The sequence below is a fragment of the Mauremys reevesii genome, linkage group 7 (genome assembly GCF_016161935.1).
Source record: "Mauremys reevesii isolate NIE-2019 linkage group 7, ASM1616193v1, whole genome shotgun sequence".
Taxonomy (NCBI): domain Eukaryota; kingdom Metazoa; phylum Chordata; order Testudines; family Geoemydidae; genus Mauremys; species Mauremys reevesii.
Window position 1 is genome coordinate 40,015,869 of NC_052629.1, and position 7,943 is coordinate 40,023,811.

Below are 7,943 nucleotides of genomic sequence, written 5' to 3' on the forward strand. Positions count from 1 at the left end.
AGGATAGGGTGGTAGGAGCAAGCTGAGGAGCTGTGAGTTGGTGCCGGTTCAGATTAGGTGGGAAACACTGCAGTAGCACGAGGGGTGGGAAGGACTTGAGTTTAGAAGGAAAGTGCCAAGGCAGCAAGACCAAAGGGCTGTGGCTGGTGGGAAAGGGCTGAAGTGTTGTCACATAATCAGCTGGTCAGAGCGACCACTGTGTAATTTGGCTGCAGGTCTTCCAAGGCAATATTTATACTATCCCTTTGAAATAGTATATCACATATACTATGTGATGGGACATAATCATGGCCCATCACACTCAGTTTAAACCTAGTCTGGAATTCTGCAGCCAATCCTCAGGGATTCTGCCTCACTTTGGTCTTGAAACTGAGAGATTCTGCAACAATGAGAGATAAATTAAAAAAATAAAAATTCCTTTGAAAGATTTAGAATAAATCTGCCACTACAGGTTTTTCTTAGTGTTGGCGGATTACATTTTGTTTCATACAACCTTTATAATCATTATGTAATTAAAATAGATCACTGATTTTTGTGGCAAGAATTTCAGCCCTATGGCAAACTTTTTCTGTTTCCAGCACCTCCATGGACAAGCACACAAGAAGGAAGCATCCAAGAAACGGCAGGAAAATAGGAGGAACAAAAAAAAAAGTCACTGAAATGGAGGCGAAGGAAAGGAACGTGTGGCAAAGTGACCTCCCTGTAAATTAGGGTTCAGGTCTCTGCCCTTTTATTTTCTTGGTATTTTTCTGCTTTCATGGGCTAGCGAGAGTGATTACCATGTAACCAGGGTGTCAGTGACATTCCTGTTACTTATGTGGGTCTGGAACCTTGACTAGTTGACCTCCCTGTAATTGGCAGTCTCTCCATCTAACCTGTCTTGTAACTGGGGTATTTGACTGGCTCGTTAAAGAGATCCCCCTGTAATTAGGATGTATAAGCCTCATTCAACTTTTTTGATTTTCAAATATTTTGGGCTAATCAGGCTTATTGTGGTCCACGGGAATCGCTATACATGATTGGGTAGTGAGAGAGAGCCCCTGTAACTAGGGTGTACTGGTCTCATTTGATCACTAAGCCAGCCTCTTGTAAAGTTCCATAGACTGGTCTTGTGCCTAAAGCACAGGACTCCCATACTACAGTGATGGGTCATTAGAAATGTGAAAGACTATAAACAGAAACACTATAGAGAGGAAGAAAATATAGATAGATCAGAGTGATACTGAGGGAAACTAAACATTATATTACATGTATTGTGACCTCATCAGTAGAGCGTAAGCCTGGGATTTCGGAGAGCTGGGTTTTATTCTCAGCTCTGCCATTGACCTGCTGGGTGATGCTGCTGTCTCTGAACTAGGTATTTTTATTATTATGAGAGAGATTTCAGGGGTCTATTCCTACATTGGTAACTTCCTCACTGTAGCTCCTTGGCCAAATCACTCCCCCTCTTTGAGAGATAGTCTGTTCTTCAACCTATGTAACTCAGCTGGGGGATAGGAGTCTTAGTTTGCTGAGTTGTAGAACCCACTTGGAAAGCCTCATGTGAAAGGCACTTCAAGACAAAAAAAAAAATCAAGCCCTAGGTTCTACATAGTTTCAGTGTGTGTTCATGTCATAGGGCCAACCTGCTTCTCTCTCTCTCTCACACACACACACACTCTATAGGCAGCCTGCCTAGGGTTACCATACATCTGGGTTTTTCCACACATGACCTCGTTTGGTCTGCCCATCTCTGTCCAGGCAGATTTTTCAAATAAGAGGAAGTGTTCAGGATCTTTCCTTGTGGAGCAGATATGGCAGCTCAGAAAGAGCCATCTCTGCACACTGATTGGTCTCTCCCCTGCATCTGCTGGATCCCCACCCAGCCTGCCAGGTAAGTAGAGCTACCAAGCTCCTCTCAGATTTACCTCAAAACCTGAACAGGAGGGGTGACAGGGCCAGGCCCCAGCTCCTCATCTAGGAGAAAGCCCACAGGGAGGCACTGACTGGCAGGCTGGCGCTGCATCCCAGGCTACACGAGCCACCCTGACAGAAAGTGTAACACTGACATCTCCCCCAGCCCCCATCTCAGGTGTGAGGCCATAGGTACCCCCTCCATGCCCCCTCCCAGTACACACACACCTCCAGTCTCCCACCACTGCCCCAGCAGCGTTCTCTATTTGGAAACTTGAAATATAGTAATCCTAAGACTACCTTAATTTCTTTCTCCAGGTCTTCTTTAAACTCCACACACATTTTCTCATCCACCACCCCTTCTTAAGAGTCCAACCAGCTTATGTATGTAAAATAAGCTTCAAAATAAAACTCAAAGTCACATAGGGTGACCACATGTCCCAATTTTATTGGTACAGTCCCGATATTTGGGGCTGTGTCTTATATAGGTGCCTATTACCCGCTACTTCCTGTCCCGATTTTTCATACTTGCTGTCTGGTCACCTTAAGCCATATTTTTCCCCTCTTATTAGGTCACTCTTAGCCTTTTCCTTCCCACACCTATTCCTGCTTTGGTAGGCCACTCTGAGATCCTACCTAGCAGAAGCTTCAACTTTCTGTTTTCTAAAGTCGTAGGATCTTCCTTTCATGGGCCTCTCTCACTCCCCGAAATTTCTGAACTTCCCCCTTCAGTGTAGCTTCCTGCTGTTCTTTATGAAGAAACAGCTAATCTCTCACAGGTATCCCTCTTTCTGTAACCAGGGTTGCCTGGCCCCAGGTCCTCCATCCCTTAAAGGACTAACCACCCTGTTACAGTGCAATCAGTACACAAAAGAGTCTCCCAAAGACCTGAGGATTCATCAGCATAACAACAATGCACAAATGATGAAAAGGGGAAACCTCCAATGATATACAGATGTGCCCAGGTTACACAAGACCTGACTTACGCAAATTTGCACTTATGGAAAAAGTTCCATAAACCAAAAATAGAATTTGAGTTGCGGAATTTTTTGCATAACATACGGGTATATGTTTCCAACTTACACAGAATTTGAGTTATGCAAGGCTTTCCGGAACGGAACGATTGCGTAAGTCGGGGGGGCCATCTGTAACACTAAATTTCCTAGAAGAGTCTGCAAAAAAATACCTTTTTCTTGGGACCTGCTGTATGGTTCCCCTGCAGTGAGGCCAGAGAGAGACAGAAACACCAGTTAAAGATGCAGCATATCACTGTTCAATCACAGTCTCTTATTTATGTTCATTTCTCAAAATATCTCATATAATATTAAAATAGTTAGTCTTGATATTCTCCTAAACATATAAATATCAATCTACTTTTCCCTTATAGCTTTCAACGTCTTATAAGCAATTATTAAATAGAGACAGTAGATAAGGACATAATTTCCCACCCTGCCATTTTCCCCTCAATAAAATGGGTCCAACTGTCTCGTTAGACTGACCCCCTCACCTAGTAAGGCAACTCCCATCTTTTCATGTTCTATGTATATACATACCTGCTACTGTATTTTCCACTCCATGCATCTGATGAAATGGCTTCTAGCCCATGAAAGCTTATGCCCAAATAAATTTGTTAGTTTCTAATGTGCCATAAGGACTCCTCGTAACACAGCTACCACTCTGAAACCTGCTGTGTAATTGGGGTTTATGTTTCTTGCTATCAGTTTGATTTAGTGAGAGAGACTGAGGTATCTCCCCTTTTTCCTTTTGGCAACAAGAGGGGTGAAACACTATGACAGGACAGTGAGCAAAACTTACTCTGTCAATGCTCAGGCAGTACCCATTCTGTGGGCTAAAAACAGCAAATCAGCTTCCAAGTTTGCCAGCCTGCCACATGTCACAGCAGTGTCCTATTGCTGTCTGTCTGCTCTCATTCCCATCTCTGCACTTTTCATCTGTCCCCCACTATTTAACTGACTTCTGATTCCTGGTGGTCCCACCCCTCCCCTGAAGGGGAGGTGATTCATGTTTCTGTAATGAGTTCACCTTGGAGGCCCCAACTCTCCTGAGAAACTGAAATAGACGGCCATGTTTCCCCAGCACTACATTCACACAATATTTTAAATTCTTTATTGTAATTTGCTTATTAAAAGACAATAATAAAGTCTTTGTACCTCCACATCCAACAAATCAAGAATGTTGTTGTGATAAAATAGAGGAAAATTTGTGGGTCGTGTGCTAATACCAAGAATGCACTCCAACACTGACTTATCATTCATTCTTTACCTATCACTATCACAAATAAGACTGGTTATATTTTCTCAATCAGGGGCGGCTCTAGGATTTCCGCTGCCCCAAGCACGGCGGCACGCCACGGGGGGCGCTCAGGCGGTCGCCGGTCCCGCGGCTGCAGTGGACCTCCCACAGACGTGCCTGCGGATGCTCCACCGGAGCCGCGGGACCAGCGGACCCTCCGCAGGCACGTCTGCGGGAGGTCCACCGGAGCCGCCTGCCGCCCTCCCGTGGGACGCCGCCCCAAGCGCGCGCTTGGCGCGCTGGGGTCTGGAGCCGGCCCTGCTCTCAATGTCTGCCTACAACCCAAAATAAAATGTATACCAAAATAAACTGTAATTCAGAGAAGATTGTGCTATCTTCATAATATGGTTATCCATTGCTTGTCTTGTATGCTTTGAGCATGAGCAAAATATTTTAAAATGGTAATATTTAAATAGTCATGAGGCTTCAGAGTCAACACTCATTGGAAATTAATAGAGACAGTTTCTACCTCACTTAGTGCTATTGCTTCATGCTGCCTTCTTTTGGAATAAGATGCAGCCACCAGTGAAAAATATCAATGGATTGCATCACCACAAACCGAGCCAATCTAATCTCTGATCACAATAGCATTTCATAATCACTGCCACTCTTGTACTCTCAAAATATTTGGTCTTGTTGCTAATGGTTAGTGTTCTGGAGTTGTGTCCCAGGTGCCACTTGGGGCAAACTGGCAGAGGGCACGAGATACCACACCCAGTGATCCCTTAAATGTGTATGTATCTACATCCTAGTTTGCCAAAGAATGTCACGCAAGGTCTCTGCTGCAAGCCTGTGTCACACTGGACTTCATAATAATTGGAAAATGTATGTATGCATAATGTCAGGAGTTACGTACATAAACTGGAAATTATGTTAAGGTCTGTGACTTGGAGCTGCTCACCAAAAGGTTAGAATCAAATAGAGGGATTGTTTTGTCTGTCTACATGTAAATTGATTATATACTTCACAATGAATGCTTACTTGCTGTCTGAGTAAAGTGCTAATCAAGTGATTGCAAAGTTTCCAGGGGAGATTATACACAGGAGAAAAATGAGCAGCCGGGGTTAGCCTGTTTGCAAGTGGAGACAATGGATGTTTGGGATTATAACTGCAAGCTGAGTCTCTGTACCTATATCTTTCAATAGTTTGCTTCGTGATAGGATGATCACAGGCAAGCCTGGTTGTAATACAATGGAAAGACTGAGTGAGCTTTTGCTCTGTCTGACATGACAAAGTCTTGTTAGTTAAGTTTAGGCTCTAGCATGAGCATTATGATTTTATTTTATATTTAACCCTTTGTTTCTAATATTTTTGCTTGCTGTCATTTGAAATCACTGTTTGTTAGATTTATTTATAGAGAAAACAAATAAAAGTTTAAGTGTGTGTTAAGTAGAGCTGTGTTGTAACTGGTAAGTTGTGGTGTACTGTTCCCTTGGGCACAGAAGATGTGAGTTCTGTAACTGTCCCAGGAATCAGACGCTGGACATTCCAGGGAGATGCTCAGAGGACTCAGGGGTTAGAACATGCCTATCATTAACCGGTAAAGAGAAAGTAGGCCCGCAGAGGCCTGGAAGGCCGTGCTTGTGTTTCCAGAGGCTGGTGGTGTTGGGGAACTGATCCACAGTAGGCATAGACAAGGCTTCCTCTCACTAACAGCAGGTGGTAGCCAGGTGCCTCACAACCCTGCGTATCCCCAGGAAGCATCACAAGAGTGCCATGTAGGAAACCCACATTTATCTGCCAGTTCCTGTCAGTTAGTTTCCAGCTAGCAGTAAATGGGAATACACCAGAGGCAGGATGTCTAGCCCCTAGGTAAAATATATTTTGTATCACACACACCAGTAAATGTTCAAGCTAATGGACTATGATGTCTTTTCTCCCCTCTCCACCCCGCCCCTTTTTTTTTTTAAGTGAATTTACTGCTCATGAAAGATAGACTGATTTTTCCACAGGAAAATTCAGCATAGGCAGTGACAGTACAAACTTCTAAATCTTGCTCCATAAATGTGTTTTAACTATCATCTGCATCTCTACAGCCTTGTCTACACTATGAAATTGTACAGTTTCTGAACAGCGTTGGCAGTAGCCATGTTAGCTGAATGAGGGCTGAACAGAGTTTGGGAGTCAATATACTACAACAAATTGTGTTCAGCAACCCACCAGCTAACCATTGAACTGTGTTCAGCTCCTATTCAGCTAATAGTGTTGACAACTGTGTTCAGACATGGCAAAATTTTCATATTGTCACTGGGCCTTAATGGTGAAGGTAGTTCAGTCTTCATGCCTGGTGAATCATTAGCGTCTCTCCTAACATTACCACTAAGGGTTCTAATGAGTAACACAGCTATGTATTCCTTTATGATGTGGACACCTGTCCACTAGGAAACAGATTGAAACCACCTGCTCATTTCACACAGGTCACACAAATTGTCATCATTCATTACCTTCATATTACAAATGTGGGCTAAATTTCAACCAGTGGTCAGGAGATGAGAGGTTTAACTTCTTATCTCCTGGGGCATCCAACACCAGAGCTTGGTTGTTCTGAATTAAACCTGATATAGATTGCAAGAATTACAAAATATGCAGTGTAGTTTGATAGCAATTAACTTGTCCTTATGCACCGCTATGGGCAGCCGAATGGCCTCACAATATGCCAATGTTTTTATGGCTGACCTGGAACAACGCTTCCTCAGCTCTCATCCACTCACGCCCCTTCTCTACCTATGCTACATTGATGATATCATCATCATCATCTGGATCATAGGAAGGAGACTCTGGAAGAATTCCACCACGATTCCAACAGCTTCCACCCACCATCAACCTCAGCCTGGACCAATCTACACAGGAGGTGCACTCCCTAGACACCACGGTACAAATAAGTGACAGTCACGTTAACACCACCCTATACCGAAAACCCACCGACCGCTATGCCTACCTTCATATCTCCATCTCCCATCCCGGACACACCTCACGATCCATCGTCTACAGCCAAGCACTGACGTATAACCGCATTTGCTCCAACCCCTCAGACAGAGACCAACACCTACAAGATCTTCAAGCACTCTCAAAACTAAGATACCCGCACTAGGAAACAAATCAACAGAGCCAGAAGTGTACCCAGAAGACAAGCCCAAGAAAGAAACCAACAGAACTCCACTGGCCATCACCTACAGTCCTCAGCTAAAACCACTCCAATGCATCATCAGTGATCTACTACCCATCCTGGACGATCCCTCACTTTCACAAGCCTTGGGAGGCAGGCCAGTCCTCGCCCACAGACAACCCGCTAACCTTAAGCATATTCACACCAGCAACCACACACCGCACCATAGTAACTAACTCAGGAACCAATCCATGCAACAAATCTCAATGCCAACTCTGCCCACATAGCTACACCAGCGACACCATCACAGGACCTAACCAAATCAGCCACAACATCATTGGTTCATTCACCTGCACATCCATCAATATACTACACGCCATCATGTGCCAGCAATGTCCCTCTACTATATACATCGGCCAAACTGGACAGTCCCTACGTAAAAGGATAAATGGACACAAGTCAGATATTAGGAATGGCAATATACAAAAACCTGTAGAACACTTCAATCTCCCTGGACACACAATAGCAGATTTTAAGGTAGCCATCCTGCAGCAAAAAAATGTCAGGGCCAGACTTCAAAGAGAAACTGCTGAGCTTCAATTAATTTGCAAATTTTACACCATCAGCTCAG

General features: G+C 44.1%; 1 protein-coding gene across 8 annotated transcripts in view; it reads right to left on the reverse strand.

Moving 5' to 3' along the window:
- Positions 1-7,943, reverse strand: part of LRRC20 (leucine rich repeat containing 20) — a 192,947-nt gene that overhangs the window by 182,967 nt on the left and 2,037 nt on the right. For 2 of the 8 annotated variants that reach the window (XM_039546757.1, XM_039546750.1), the window contains one exon: positions 3,080-3,109. The exons of 5 other annotated variants lie outside the window; for them this stretch is intronic. The gene's annotated coding sequence lies outside the window, so the exon portion shown is untranslated. Of the gene's footprint in view, positions 1-2,976; positions 3,110-7,943 lie in introns of those variants that run through there. One more of the 8 variants, XM_039546755.1, reaches the window with a different exon arrangement.